Source organism: Rhinoderma darwinii, chromosome 2 (genome assembly GCF_050947455.1).
Source record: "Rhinoderma darwinii isolate aRhiDar2 chromosome 2, aRhiDar2.hap1, whole genome shotgun sequence".
Lineage (NCBI taxonomy): Eukaryota > Metazoa > Chordata > Amphibia > Anura > Rhinodermatidae > Rhinoderma > Rhinoderma darwinii.
Genome location: NC_134688.1, coordinates 85,282,619 through 85,299,363, shown reverse-complemented (window position 1 = coordinate 85,299,363; position 16,745 = coordinate 85,282,619). Strand labels below are relative to the sequence as shown.

The 16,745-nt window shown below is 43.5% G+C and overlaps 1 protein-coding gene across 1 annotated transcript in view; it reads left to right on the top strand.

Moving 5' to 3' along the window:
- The first annotated feature begins 5,817 nt into the window (after window positions 1-5,817).
- ATP5MC2 (ATP synthase membrane subunit c locus 2) overlaps window positions 5,818-16,745 on the top strand; it is a 116,647-nt gene continuing 105,719 nt past the window's right edge. Inside the window, exon 1 of the mRNA XM_075850095.1 lies at window positions 5,818-5,905. The gene's annotated coding sequence lies outside the window, so the exon portion shown is untranslated. The remainder of the gene's footprint in view (window positions 5,906-16,745) is intronic.

The window sequence follows — 16,745 nt, the reverse complement described above, 5'->3', positions numbered from 1 at the left end:
TGAAAATCCAGAGCTGTTTTCAAGGGAAAACAGACCCTGCTTTTCAGACGTTTTTTGACCAACTCGCATTTTTCGCGGCGTTTTTCGCGCCGTTTTCGCGCCGTTTTTTACGTCCGTTTTTTTAGCTGTTTTCATTGGAGTCTATGAGAAAACAGCTCCAAAAACGTCCAAAGAAGTGTCCTGCACTTCTTTTGACGAGGCTGTATTTTTACGCGTCGTCGTTTGACAGCTGTCAAACGACGACGCGTAAATAACAGGTCGTCTGCACAGTACGTCGGCAAACCCATTCAAATGAATGGGCAGATGTTTGCCGACGTATTGTAGCCCTATTTTCAGACGTAAAACGAGGCATAATACGCCTCGTTTACGTCTAAAAATAGGTCGTGTGAACCCAGCCTAATACCCCCATACTGTTACTGAATAATACCCCCATACTGTTACTGAATAATACCCCCATACTGTTACTGAATAATACCCCCATACTGTTACTGAATAATACCTGCATACTGTTACTGAATAATACCCCATACTGTTACTGAATAATACCCCCATAATGTTACTGAATAATACCCCCATACTGTTACTGAATAATACCTCCATACTGTTGCTGAATAATACCCCATACTGTTACTGAATAATGCCTCCATACTGTTACTGAATAATGCCTCCATACTGTTACTGAATAATACCTCCATACTGTTACTGAATAATACCTCCATACTGTTACTGAATAATACCCCATACTGATACTGAATAATACCCCCATACTGTTACTGAATAATACCCCATACTGTTACTGAATAATACCTCCATACTGTTACTGAATAATACCCCCATACTGTTACTGAATAATACCCCCATACCGTTACTGAATAATACCTCCATACTGTTACTGAATAATACCTCCATACTGTTACTGAATAATACCCCCATACTGTTACTGAATAATACCCCATACTGTTACTGAATAATACCTATATACTGTTACTGAATAATACCCCATACTGTTACTGAATAATACCCCCATACTGTTACTGAATAATACTCCCATACTGTTACTGAATAATATCCCCATACTGTTACTGAATAATACCCCCATACTGTTACTGAATAATACCTGCATACTGTTACTGAATAATACCCCATACTGTTACTGAATAATACCCCCATAATGTTACTGAATAATACCCCCATACTGTTACTGAATAATACCTGCATACTGTTACTGAATAATACCCCATACTGTTACTGAATAATACCTCCATACTGTTGCTGAATAATACCCCATACTGTTACTGAATAATACCCCATACTGATACTGAATAATACCCCCATACTGTTACTGAATAATACCCCATACTGTTACTGAATAATACCTCCATACTGTTACTGAATAATACCCCCATACTGTTACTGAATAATACCCCCATACTGTTACTGAATAATACCTCCATACTGTTACTGAATAATACCTCCATACTGTTACTGAATAATACCCCCATACTGTTACTGAATAATACCCCATACTGTTACTGAATAATACCTATATACTGTTACTGAATAATACCACATACTGTTACTGAATAATACCTATATACTGTTACTGAATAATACCCCCATACTGTTACTGAATAATACCCCATACTGTTACTGAATAATACCTCCATACTGTTACTGAATAATACCCCCATACTGTTACTGAATAATACCCCCATACTGTTACTGAATAATACCTCCATACTGTTACTGAATAATACCTCCATACTGTTACTGAATAATACCCCCATACTGTTACTGAATAATACCCCATACTGTTACTGAATAATACCTATATACTGTTACTGAATAATACCCCATACTGTTACTGAATAATACCCCCATACTGTTACTGAATAATACTCCCATACTGTTACTGAATAATACCCCCATACTGTTACTGAATAATACCTCCATACTGTTACTGAATAATACCCCATACTGTTACTGAATAATACCCCCATACTGTTACTGAATAATACCCCCATACTGTTACTGAATAATACCGCCATACTCTTACTGAATAATACCCCCATACTGTTACTGAATAATACCTGCATACTGTTACTGAATAATACCTCCATACGGTTACTGAATAAAACTACCAAACCATGATCACATATTACTACAACATTGTGTCAGAAAAAACCCACCATATTGTTAGTGAATAAATCACACAATATATATAGACCAATATTACCACCATATAGTGACCTTATAGAGGTAGATGCCAGTTATACACAAGATATCTGCAGACCATATAAGTGATTACAGTATAGTTATATCGAGTGACTATTGTGGCAAATTTAAGTTTTTAAAATTTTTATACTTCTTTTTTTTGGTAGGTTCCGCTGGAGCGTTTGGACTACGTCGTAGATTCATTGGACTACTCCGATGATCTACTTTAAAAAAAAAAAAAAAATGGTGAAAGAGGGTTGCATGGGGGAGTTTAGATTTAAATTAAAGTTTTTCTTGTCTGTTTTTTTTAATACTTTATTATGGCCTTGGTAATGGCTGCTGTCTGATTGAGAGTGTCCATTACTAAGAAGGGGCTTAGTGATAGCCAGTAAAAAGGCTATCACTAACCCCTATTATTACCCCGGTTCTCACTGCCGCAAGGGGAGTACGATCCAGTACCCGACCATCTGAAGCGATGGTAAGGCAGCAGGGCGGTCACAGGCTGGTTTTACCAGGCTGGGAAGGGATAAAAAAACGTGGCCCTTCCCACCCTGGTAATGTTAGGCTGCAGCTGCTGTATTGTATCTGGCTGGTTGTGAAAAATAGCGGGAACCCGTCTTTTAAAAAAAATAAATAGAAAAAAAATTACGTGAGATCCCCTCCATTTTTCATAACCAGCCAGATACAATAAAGCAGCAGCAGCCTAGCATTACCAGGGTGGGAAGGGCCATGGTTTTTGTCCCTTCCTAGCCTGATAGTACCAGCCTGCGGCCACCCAAGTACCCTTCTCTTCAGACAGTCGGGTGCTGGATCGTACCCAGCTCTTCCCGGTACTCCTGGTGGCGGTGGGTACCGGGGTAATAATAGGGGTTAGTGCTAGCCTTATTACTGGCTAACACTCAGGCCTCATTCACACGGCAGGGTTTCCCGGCCGGGTGCCGGCCGTTCATAAATCGGCCGGCACCCAGCTGCATTAGGAATAATAGACCCCTAATGGGGCTATTCACACGACCGATTTTTTGACGGCCGGGAAAACCGGCCGTCAAAAAATAGGACATGCTCTATCTTCGCCCGGGTACCCGGCCGCCCGGCTCCCATAGAAGTCTATGGGGCCGGGTATTACACGGCCATCACCGGAATGTGTTCCGAGTGATGGCCGGGTTTTCCGGCGCTTGCGCTCTATCTCCTCCTCCTCACAGCGCAGAGTGCATGTGAGGAGGAGGAGTTGATGCCATTCTGACGAATGGCATCGCTGTACACGGTGTGGTAGGGCCGGGGTGTACAGCAGGTGGAAGGGAGCGCTGCGCTGGCTCCCTTCCCCTGCTTGAAAAGCACCCTGGCCCGGCGACACCTTCGATGGCGCCGCTAGCAGCTGCAGCTGCTGCGGCTGCTACTACTGTAGCGACGCCACTATAGCAGAGCAGGGAGGTATCTCCCCGCTCTGCTATGTGCTAGCCGCACTTTAGCTCCTTGAAGTAGCGGAATCCCCGTGTGTTCGGGGATTCCGCTCCTGGACAGAGCGCTTGATGTCTCTGTCCATATCTGGGCAGTGACATCAGGGGAAACTCCTGAAGCGGAATCTCCGTACACATGGGGATTCCCCTTCAGGAGTTGCCGCTGATGTCACTGTCCGGATCTGCCCGGCCCGGCACGGATGCAAAACTTAATGCAAACCGGCCGGGCAAAATGGCCGATTTTACCGGCCGACACTCGGGCTCGGGAACGACCCGGTCGTGTGAATCCCGCCTCAGCCCCTTCTTAGTAATGGACACTCTCAATCAGACAGCAGCCATTACTAAGGCGGTAATGAGGTATTAAAAAACAGAGACATAAAGACATTTATTTTATTGAAATGACAACTCTTCCACAGAATCCACTTTAACCATTTTATTAAAAAAAAAAAGAAATAAAGCTTAAATCAGCGAAGTAGTCCAACGAATCTACGACGTAGTCCAAATGGTCCAGCGGAACCTGCAAAACAAAAATTAGCAGTATGAAAAATAAAAATAAAGTTGGCTGCCCCCACAGAATTACAAACATATGAATAAATAGCTACCTTCGGAAACATATTAAAATACTTAGAAAAATTAGGCCCATAAAATAAAACATATCAAATAAAAAAAAAATAATTAGAACACCTTTCTTTTAAAGAGAACCTTTCTCCTCCCCATACATGTACAGCTGAGTGCAGCATGTAATGGGGAGGGCCGCACAAACTCTGGAGCACTTTAAAAAAAATTCTTAGCCTCCTTCGTTATTTAGATATCAGTGCTGTAATATTTGGTGCCCGATATTTAAATAACCCCATGAACTGTCAATGGGGAGGTACTTGGCAAGGGGGCGTGTAACATCGCTGTGACACTGTCCAATCAGCTACGGTCAGCGTTACAGCAAGAGCTGGAGAGAGAGCGCGTGCGCGCAGCTCCGCCACCACTAAGGAACACAAGAGGAGAAGAAGAGTGTGAATTCTTCTTTTTCTGTTCCATGGCAACGGAGCTGTGCGCGCACACACGCTCTCACTCTTTAGCTCTCGGCAGACAAGGACGACAAGACTGATCTCTCACCTGAGATCACAGTCTTGTACTAGCCTGCCGAGAGCTGAAGAGTGAGAGCGTGCGCGCGCACATGATCTCCTCTCTCCAGCTCATGCTGTTGACATTGTCTGTAGCGGATTGTGTCACAGCGATGTTACACGTCCCCTTGCCAATTACCGCCCCATTGGCAGTTTATGGGGTTATTTAAATATCGGGCGTCAAGTATTACAGCACCGATATCTAAGTAAGGAAAGAGGGTAGGAGAAAAAAAGTAAAGTGGCCCAGAGTTTGTGCAGCCCTAATTAGTCTCTCCTGTCTCTCTGCTGCGTGTGGGTGGTGACTGGTCAGAGGACTCACAGTCAGACTGGCTGCCGCAGCTGCTGCATACAGTGTGCACTGTGAGTGACTGAGACTCACCAGTCACAGCTCTGATTGTAGCTTTCCCACGCTAATTAAGCACAGGAAAGCTACAAAGCCAGAAGCATACTGCAGGGGGGGGGGGCGTTTTACTGACAGCAGAGGGCTCTATAGGGGGGAATTATCCCCCCACCATAGAGCCCTGACTAGTTACTATAATGAAAGGTTAGGGGGGTCTGAGCATCTGACTGACTGCTCTAAAGGGGGGGGGCAGAATCCCCCCCCCTATAGAGCTCTCTGCAGTAAGTCAGACGCTCAGACCCTCCCCCACCCACACTAATCGTTGCATTATAGTGATGTGAGGGCTCTATGGGATGGATTATTCCAGCCCCATAGAGCCCTCTGCTGTCGGTAAATGCCCAGACACCTCCTTGCAGTATACTCACGTCACGGGTCCCGGTCCCAGCAAGGCAGGAACTTACCTCGTGCTTCTGGTGCTGCTCGTCGCTCCTCCTGCAGACTTGCTCCTCTCTGGCTGCATGTTCTGTGTGCAGCGTCAGAGAGGAGGAGGAGTGTTACAGACGTTCGGCACGTCTGCTATGTGCGTCTGCATGGCCCCTCCCCCCCGGTCCAGTCCGTCCCGGGCTGAAAATGCCGCCCCCCCCCCTTTGGGTAGGTGGTGCCGCCTGAGGCCGTCGGCTCACATGGCCTCATGGCAGATGCGGCACTGCATAGGAGTCTATGGGCTACTGATGGCATCCTTCAGAGGCATCTGTCACAGCCATCCACTAATAAAACATGTAAGTTAAATGTACAGTTTTTACTATGGGAGACTAGGGGCGACATCTTTTGGAGGTATACTATTTTTACGTTCGCCACACATCTCAGGATGTGACGAGTTTAGGGATAAGTTAAGGAAGGACACATTTGTAGTGCTAATGTTAAAGGGAGTCTGTCACCAGTTTCTTTCCACCAACAAGATTACATCACTGGTCTGGTATTGTGAAAAGCATTGTCTATACACATTTATTAGATGTCTTGAAGACAAAAATCAACTTTAATGTCTTCACACAATGAGTCCTTCATACCAGGGAGTGTCCTGCACTTTCTGATTGTCCAGTCTTCCTGCTCCCTCCCTTCTTCCGTTAGTCAAACTGTTGTGTCAGACGCTGCTTCAACAAAATCCTGCGCTGTGCAGTCAGGATCCGAAGGGAGCGGTGGACACAGGACCGAGATCAGCGCATGCGCAGGACGTTGACAGTATATGATTAGTAGGGGGTCCTACACCCAGACCTCGCACCAATCAGCTATTCTGGTTGCACCGGATGTTATGCAGTGGCCGGTGTCGGAAGCAGACAGCTCTGTAGATACCGCTATATCGTGCCTGGAGTCATCTGCTTACGTAACCGGCCACTTGATTACATCCGGTACCTGGAGGCTGTAGGAACAGCTGATCAGTGTGAGATCCGAGTGTCTGATCCCCACTGATCATAGACTGATGACCTATTCTGTGGATAAGTCATCACTATAAAAAAAAAACACCCTGTGCCCGTTCAACCCCTTTAAGGAACAGTGCCTACAATCTGAGATAGTCTGAGACAAAGCTCCTGTCTTGTCATTGGTTCAGACTGCTGCTATCTCCCTCTACACTGCAGCTCTGCCTCTTCAGATTGGCTGCTGTGTTTTAACACAATTCCAGCACCAGTTCAAAAGGAATTCAGCACATGGAGAGCTGATTTTCATTGTAGAAAATACAGAATGAGTATAAAGTATAGACTACTAAACCACCAGTGAGAAAAAGTAAAAACGGCCGGCTGTCCACGGCCGGCCGTGCCCGTAATTACGAGTCGTAATTACGGGCATGGTCGTGTGCATGAGGCCTTACCTGATAATATATGATACTATATTTTACCCATTGTAGGTGGTACCTTTCAATGATGTCAATCAAAACAACCCAAAAAATGAGGCACATTGGCTACCTGGGATTAGTCCAGACTAGAGTTGCACGATGCATCAAAATATTGATACTATTTAGATGCCGTGCACCCTCAAACAGTTCAATACCGTTAATTCATGTATTTCGATTTTAAGCTGTGCGGCTACACAGCTTACTATTGTAAAACATAAATTTAGCCAGTAGCAAGATGTGATGTGGCCGGCAATGCGCTAATGACCTGTGCCATCAGCCCTGAAGACAGGGAACATGACGGGCACAACTGCAAAACATCCCTATGTCTTCAGTGCCGGCGCCGCCGCTCATTAGTACAGCGTCAGCTGCATCACATCATGCCGACTGCGCGGGCACAACAAGTGTGCCACGCGCGATCAGGAGCGGGGCAATGGCTTTATTACACAGCTGCAGCCCCGCTCTATTGGCAGAGATCAGAGAAACCTCTGATCTCCGCCGCTATTCCCTTGAATGCCGCGATCAAACTAGACCACACCATTCATGGGGAGAATGAGGAGGGCTATCCATTTGATCGCGTCACAGGGATTGCCTGTGACGCAATTGAGGGACATACCATATATGGGCAGACAGTCCAGGGTCCATTGAAGGACCCCAGGGCTGTCTGATCATATTTCCTCTTGTTAGAGCATACTGATGTATGTCCAAACAACTGAATGTGCACTATCAGTACACAGGCTAATGTACTGGCATATATGTAATGTCCCCAAGACATTACTATAAAGATAATGTATTGTAATTGTATTTTATGACCTTTTTCCAACTATTAGGTACTGTCACTTTAAAAAGTAAATGTGAATTCGCAATGCACTGTTTTATAGCTTATGCAGGAGTGTCAGATACAGGGGAAGTTTCCAGAGGGTGGGAGGAGCTTAGGGGATAAAGGAGAGTCCTGAGGCAGTTGGAGAAGTCAGAGTTGAAGAGAGTGAGAAGTTGAGGTAACAGCAAAGTGGAGTTGCTCCTGGGTTTTATCCATCCTAGATCCAGAGACAGGCTGCCTACAACATCAGGCCATAGAAAAGCTCGCAGAAGGAAACTGAAGAGAAGTAGTTCTTAACACAGAGGAACCAGAAGCCATTAACACCGCCACCATGTATGTTGGTGAGTCTCATCCTTCATTATACTAGCCCTGACTACCCATGATAGAGGCAGAAGTAGCACAGGCCATTACAGAGATTGGCAGAGATTGGACAGATACTGCATTGCCCGATTGGACAGACACTGCATTGTCCCGCATACTATGGGGTCAGCTATGCCCTAGAATTGCCGAGGGTAGGATCAGAAGAGGAGCAGTGAGGGAGGGTCGCCCACTCCTGCGGATTAGATGAGAAGCAGAGGATTGAGATTTACTATAAGGAATTTTGTCTCCATTCTATGTGGAAGATTGTAACCGCCATGTTTGATGCTGAAGTAAATTGTGCCGCGAGCGAGCCTGTTCAACTGCCACCTCAACCTCCTGTCTTATGCTGTAACCAATGTAACCAATCAAGCGTATTGTGCCCAGTAAAATCTACTGTGAAAGTTATTGAACCCTGTCTCCTGGTACATCTTTATTTCGGGGTTCACCACATAACACCCCAGGGGACAGAGAACAGTGTATCCCGAAAGCACCACTTTTATTTCACTGGTTCCGCGGCCCGAGGAGCGGGAGAGAGACAAAAGGGTGCCGCCGTGACCAAAGGGCGCCAAAACCCAACACCAGCTCCTAGAGCCCCTCCCTCCGCGACTTGGCGCCCGCGGTTTACCACATATACAGTGAAGGAAATAAGTATTTGATCCCTTGCTGATTTTGTAAGTTTGCCCACTGTCAAAGCCATGAACAGTCTAGAATTTTTAGGCTAGGTTAATTTTACCAGTGAGAGATAGATTATATTTTTTTTTAAAAAGAAAATCGCATAGTCAAAATTATATATATTTATTTGCATTGTGCACAGAGAAATAAGTATTTGATCCCCTACCAACCATTAAGAGTTCAGCCTCCTCCAGACCAGTTACACGCTCCAAATCAACTTGGTGCCTGCATTAAAGACAGCTGTCTTACATGGTCACCTGTATAAAAGACTCCTGTCCACAGACTCAATTAATCAGTCTGACTCTAACCTCTACAACATGGGCAAGACCAAAGAGCTTTCTAAGGATGTCAGGGACAAGATCATAGACCTGCACAAGGCTGGAATGGGCTACAAAACCATAAGTAAGACGCTGGGTGAGAAGGAGACAACTGTTGGTGCAATAGTAAGAAAATGGAAGACATACAAAATGACTGTCAATCGACATCAATCTGGGGCTCCATGCAAATTCTCACCTCGTGGGGTATCCTTGATCCTGAGGAAGGTGAGAGCTCAGCCGAAAACTACACGGGGGGAACTTGTTAATGATCTCAAGGCAGCTGGGACCACAGTCACCAAGAAAACCATTGGTAACACATTACGCCGTAATGGATTAAAATCCTGCAGTGCCCGCAAGGTCCCCCTGCTCAAGAAGGCACATGTACAGGCCCATCTGAAGTTTGCAAATTAACATCTGGATGATTCTGAGAGTGATTGGGAGAAGGTGCTGTGGTCAGATGAGACTAAAATTGAGCTCTTTGGCATTAACTCAACTCGCCGTGTTTGGAGGAAGAGAAATGCTGCCTATGACCCAAAGAACACCGTCCCCACTGTCAAGCATGGAGGTGGAAACATTATGTTTTGGGGGTGTTTCTCTGCTAAGGGCACAGGACTACTTCACCGCATCAATGGGAGAATGGATGGAGCCATGTACCGTCAAATCCTGAGTGACAACCTCCTTCCCTCCACCAGGACATTAAAAATGGCTCGTGGCTGGGTCTTCCAGCACGACAATGACCCGAAACATACAGCCAAGGCCACAAAGGAGTGGCTCAAAAAGAAGCAGACTAAGGTCATGGAGTGGCCTAGCCAGTCTCCAGACCTTAATCCCATCGAAAACTTATGGAGGGAGCTGAAGATCCGAGTTGCCAAGCGACAGCCTCGAAATCTTAATGATTTACAGATGATCTGCAAAGAAGAGTGGGCCAAAATTCCATCTAACATGTGTGCAAATCTCATCATCAACTACAAAAAACGTCTGACTGCTGTGCTTGCCAACAAGGGTTTTGCCACCAAGTATTAAGTGTTGTTTGCCAAAGGGATCAAATACTTATTTCTCTGTGCACAATGCAAATAAATATATATAATTTTGACTATGTGATTTTCTGTTTTTTTTTAAATATAATCTATCTCTCACTGGTAAAATTAACCTAGCCTAAAAATTCTAGACTGTTCATGTCTTTGACAGTGGGCAAACTTACAAAATCAGCAAGGGATCAAATACTTATTTCCTTCACTGTAGATATATGCCAGTTCATTAAAGGGGTTGTCCACAAGCGGACAACTGTTGACTTATCCACTGGAAAGGTCATCAGTATATGATCGGTGGGGTCTGACACCCGGACTCCGCGCTGATTAGCTGTTCCGGCTGCCTCCAGGCACTGGACTTCCATGCCAAAAGCAGATGGCTCCGTTCACAGAATAGCGGCTGATCTGCAGTAATGCAGCTTTGCTCCTATTCAAGTGAATAGGATCAGAGCTGCAGTTCTGAAGAACGGCCGCTATGCAGCGGTCGAAGTCATCTGCTTCCGGCTCCAACTACTGCATACTATTCAAAACATCCGGAGCCAGGAGGCAGCCAGAGCAGCTGATTGGTGCGGGGTCTGGGTGTCAGACCCCCACCGATCATATACTGATGACCTATCCGGTGGATAGGTCATCAGTCGTTCGGTCGTGGACAACCCCTTTAAAGTTTAAAAGTAGAAAAGTAAAAATAAATAATGTTAAATTAAAACAAAAAAACTGGAAAAAAAATACACACACACATTTTTTACAAATAAACATTAAAATAAAAGTCTCAATACATAAAATATACACATATTCGGTATCGTCACGACCGTAATAACCTGCATAACAAATTTATAATGTCATTTATGATGTGTACACTATAAAACAATTAACTAAAAACGGCTTTCTTTCACTTATTAATGTGAGGCACGAGGTATTATGAATTTTGAACCTCCATGTGCCTCACATTAATAGTAATTAACCCCATCATGTACCTCACACATTAACCCAATGTTGTCCATTATGACTGTGAGGAACACGATGGGGTTAATTACTATTAATTACTATTAATGTGAGGCACACGGAGGTGCAAAATTCATCACCACTCGTGCCTCACATCAGAAAATGGAAGAACTTTTTTTCATTGTTGGCAAAGTATCGTTTTGGTATCGAGAATTGCAATACTACACAAAGTATCGGTATCAAAGTGCAAATTCTGGTATCGTGGTATCGTGACAACTCTAGTCCAGACCAGGCCCAATGTTGGTCGCTCATTTTCCCATAGAGGCATGTCTGTTGTATCCCTCAGTCAGGGTAGCTTTGCCAGGGTGATATCTATGGAGTTGTCACCCACCTTTCCCATACTCCTAAATAGAATGTAAAAAAAAAAAAGACTTAGGCATCGTCACATCTGCGTTGTGCCTTCCATTTTAGTGGATCCGTCACAAGTTGGGAAGTAAATGTTTCAGTCAAAAAAACATTGATTTCAATGGGTTTTGTTTTTGCATCAGCTGTGCTCAGTTGTGCTCCGTTCTGTCATGTTTCCGTTTCTTTGACTTTGACTTTTGACTTTGAAGCAATAGCGTAATCTGCTGCGCTATAGTTTCAGTCAAAAATTACGGAAACCTGACAGAAAGGACCTTTCCGGGTTTGTTTTTTTAACATTGAAGTCAATGGATGACGGATACAAACTGATATGCCATCCATTTGTATCAGTTATGCAGTACGTTTAACGGATCCGTTTTTTTCTGAACATGCGCAGACTAAAAATGAAAGCAAGAAAGATGCAAAGATAAAAACAGATCCGTTAAAAACGGAGTATAAGGGCCTGTTCACATCACCGTTCATTTCCGTTCCGGGGTTCCGTCGACTGCGTTATTGATTCCGTCGGAAAACCGGAAACCAGACGGAATGGTGACGAACGGAAAGCATTAGCGATGTTTCCGTCACCATTGAGATCAATGGTGACTGAAACGGAAGCTGTGCTGTCACTTTCACTTTCCGTTGCGGGGTTCACCCGACGGAAACCTCAGACGGAAGCCCGGAACGGAAATGAACGGTGATGTGAACAGGCCCTAACTGATGACAAGCTGACGCAAACGTAAAGAAAAAAGTCTGTTTTTTTTTTACGGATCCGTTAAAATGATCCATCAAAAAAAAAAAAATATTTTACCTTCCGTTGCATTCAGTCTGGCATCCGTCAGTCTGTCCGTTTTTTTTTATTTCAACGGATCCGCTAAAACGGATTCCACAATGCAGATGTGAACAAAACCTAAGGCCCCATGCACACGACTGTAATTTTGATCCGTAATTATGGATCCATGATTACGGATCAAAATACTGATCCATCTCTATGGCCCATGGACACCTTCTCGTATATTTACGAGGTGTCCGGGCCATAGGAATGACCCGCAAAAAATAGGACATGTCCTATTTTTTTAATTTACAGACAGTGCTCCTACACATTATGAGAGCATGGCCCGCAAATGCGAGTGACGGTGCGCGGCCCTCCGTGCCCGTAATAACGGACCGTGATTACGGCTATAGCCATGTGAAGGGGGCCTTAGAGAGATATGTTTGCTTAACCCCTTCAGGACGTGCATATTTTGGGTCTTGAGGACATAGGAATTTGTTTTTTGATCACTGCATTCCGAGGGCCATACATTTTTTATTTTTTTGTTCGTGTAGCAGTATGAGGGTTTGTTTTTTGCAGGCCAAGTTGTATTTTTTTTTTTAATGGTACCATTGTGGGGTATATACAGTATAATGTATTAAAAAAAAATTCTATAGCTTTTTCTTAAGCCAGAATGGAAAAAACTATTCTCAAATTTTTTGTACAGCGTTTTTACAATGACATGTTAACTTTATTCTGCAGGTTATTACGATTACAGCAATATCAAATTTAGATAATTTTTTTTATGTTTTACTACTTTTGCACATTAATGACGCAGTCGAGTTTGGGCCTTAAGGCTCAGAGCCCATTTTTCAAATCTGACGTGTCACTTTATGTGGTAATAACTTTGGAATGGCTTTATTAATCCCAGTGATTCTGAGATTGTTTTCTCGTGACACATTGCACTTTATGTTAGTGGTCAAATTTGGTCGATACATTCAGTGTTTATTTGTGAAAAATAGCAAAATTTACAGTAAATTTGGAAAAATGTGTTGTTTTCTGAATTTAAATGTATCTGCTTGTAAGGCAGATGGTTATACTACACAAAATAGTTACTAATTAACATTTCCCATATGTCTACTTTATGTTGGTATCGTTTTTTGAAGATTCTTTTATTTTTCTAGGACCTTACAAGGCTTAGAACATAAGCAGCAATTTCTTATATTGAAATAAAAAAAATTAAAAGCCATTATTTAGGTACCAGTTCAGTTATGAAGTGGCTTTGAGGGGCCTATATATTAGAAACCCAAATAAAACACTCCATTTTAAAAACTGGCAGAAATTAAATTTTAATCCATGTTTTTCTGCAACACAGAAAGTTTTACCAGAGAAACACAACTAAATATTTATTTCCCAGATTATGCAGTTTTTAGAAATGTCCCACACGTGGCCCTAGTGTGCTAATGGACTGAACCACCGGCCTCAGAAGCAATGGAGTACCTAGGGGATTTTGGGGCCTCTTTTTTGTTAGAATATATTTTAGGCACCATGTCAGGTTTAAAGAGGTCTTGTGGTGCCAAAACATAAAAAACAACCCAAAAAAGAACCAATTTTAGAAACTGCACCCCTCAAGGAATTCATTTATGGATGTTGTGTCCATTTCAACCCCACAGTTTTTTGAATTGGGTTGTGAAATTAAAAAAAATATTCTTTTTCCAATAATATTCAATTTTTGCACAAAAATTCTTAAACATACCTTAAAGAGGCTCTGTCACCAGATTTTGCAACCCCTATCTGCTATTGCAGCAGATAGGCGCTGCAATGTAGATTACAGTAACGTTTTTATTTTTTAAAAACGAGCATTTTTGGCCAAGTTATGACCATTTTCGTATTTATGCAAATGAGGCTTGCAAAAGTACAACTGGGCGTGTTGAAAAGTAAAAGTACAACTGGGCGTGTATTATGTGCGTACATCGGGGCGTGTTTACTACTTTTACTAGCTGGGCGTTCTGATGAGAAGTATCATCCACTTCTCTTCAGAACGCCCAGCTTCTGGCAGTGCAGATCTGTGACGTCACTCACAGGTCCTGCATCGTGTCGGCCACATCGGCACCAGAGGCTACAGTTGATTCTGCAGCAGCATCAGCATTTGCAGGTAAGTAGCTACATCGACTTACCTGCAAACGCCGATGCTGCTGCAGAATCATCTGTAGCCTCTGGTGCCGATGTGTCCTCGCTCGTCTGACACGATGCAGGACCTGTGAGTGACGACACAGCGTGATCTCTGGAGAACACGGCTGTGTCTGCACTGCCAGAAGCTGGGCGTTGTGAAGAGAAGTGGATGATACTTCTATACACAACGCCCAGCTAGTAAAAGTAGTAAACACGCCCCGATGTACGCACATAATACACGCCCAGTTGTACTTTTACTTTTCAACACGCCCAGTTGTACTTTTGCAAGCCTCATTTGCATAAATACGAAAATGGTCATAACTTGGCCAAAAATGCTAGTTTTTTAAAAATAAAAACGTTACTGTAATCTACATTGCAGCGCCTATCTGCTGCAATAGCAGATAGGGGTTGCAAAATCTGGTGACAGAGCCTCTTTAAGGCATTTATTAAGGGTTGCAGTGAGTATTTTGACCCAAGAGGTGTTTTCTTTTACTAGAAAATAATACGCAGTGGATTTTCCACTGATATGCCATTTTAGTCCACAATATGTTGTGCCCAGCTTGTGCCACGGAAGACAAATATCTCATAAACCGTTAAGCGGGTTCTCCTGGGTATGGTGGTACCATATACGTGGACATAAGCTGCTGTTTGGGCACGCTGTAGGGCTCAGAAGGGAGGGAGCGCCACTTGGCTTTTGGAGCACGGATTTTGCTTTGTAGTTGTTCTTTTTGGGATTTTACTGGTGTTTCCGTTTATAATGTGGGGGCATATGTAATCTGTGCGGAGTGCATCAGGGTATACGTAAGCTGTGCGGAGTACATCAGGGTATATGTAAACTGTGCGGAGTACATCAGGGTATATGTAAGCTGTGCGGAGTACATTAGGGTATATGTAAGCTGTGCGGAGTACATCAGGGTATATGTAATCTGTGAGGAATACATCAGGGTATATGTAAGCTGTGTGGAGTACATCAGGGTATATGTAAGCTGTGAGGAGTACATCAGGGTATATGTAAAATGTGAGGAGTACATCAGGGGATATGTAAAATGTGAGAAGTACATAGGGGATATGTAAAATATACATCAGGGTATACGTAATTTCTGAGGAGTACATCAGGGTATATGTAAGCTGTGCGGAGTACATCAGGGTATATCTAAACTGGGCGGAGTACATCAGGGTATATGTAAGCTGTGTGGAGTGTATCAGGGTATATGTAAACTGGGCGGAGTACATCAGGGTATATGTAAGCTGTGAGGAGTACATCAGGGTATATGTAAACTGTGAGGAGTATATCAGGGTATATGTAAGCTGTGACGAGTATATCAGGGTATATGTAAGCTGTGTGGAGTACATCAGGGTATATGTAAACTGGGCAGAGTGCATCAGGGCATATGTCAGCCGTGCGGAGTACATCAGGGTATATGTAATCTGTGCGGAGTACATCAGGGTATATGTAAAATGTGAGGAGTACATCAGGGGATATGTAAAATGTGAGAAGTACATAGGGGATATGTAAAATATACATCAGGATATACGTAATTTCTGAGGAGTACATCAGGGTATATGTAAGCTGTGCGGAGTACATCAGGGTATATCTAAACTGGGCGGAGTACATCCGGGTATATGTAAGCTGTGTGGAGTGTATCAGGGTATATGTAAGCTGGGCGGAGTACATCAGGGTATATGTAAGCTGTGAGGAGTACATCAGGGTATATGTAAACTGTGAGGAGTATATCAGGGTATATGTAAGCTGTGACGAGTATATCAGGGTATATGTAAGCTGTGTGGAGTACATCAGGGTATATGTAAAATGTGAGGAGTACATCAGGGTATATGTAAACTGGGCAGAGTGCATCAGGGCATATGTCAGCCGTGCGGAGTACATCAGGGTATATGTAATCTGTGCGGAGTACATCAGGGTATATGTAAACTGTGTGGAGTACATCAGGGTATATGTAATCTGTGAGGAGTATATCAGGCTATATGTAATCTGTGAGGAGTATATCAGGGTATATGTAAACTGTGAGGAGTACATCAGGGTATATGTAAACTGTGCGGAGTACATCAGGGTATATGTAATCTGTGAGTAATACATCAGGCTATATGTAAACTGTGAGGAGTATATCAGGCTATATGTAATCTGTGAGGAGTACATCAGGGTATATGTAAACTGTGAGGAGTACATCAGGGTATATGTAATCTGTGAGGAGTATATCAGGGTATATGTAAACTGTGTGGAGTACATCAGGGGATATGTAAACTGTGAGGAGTAC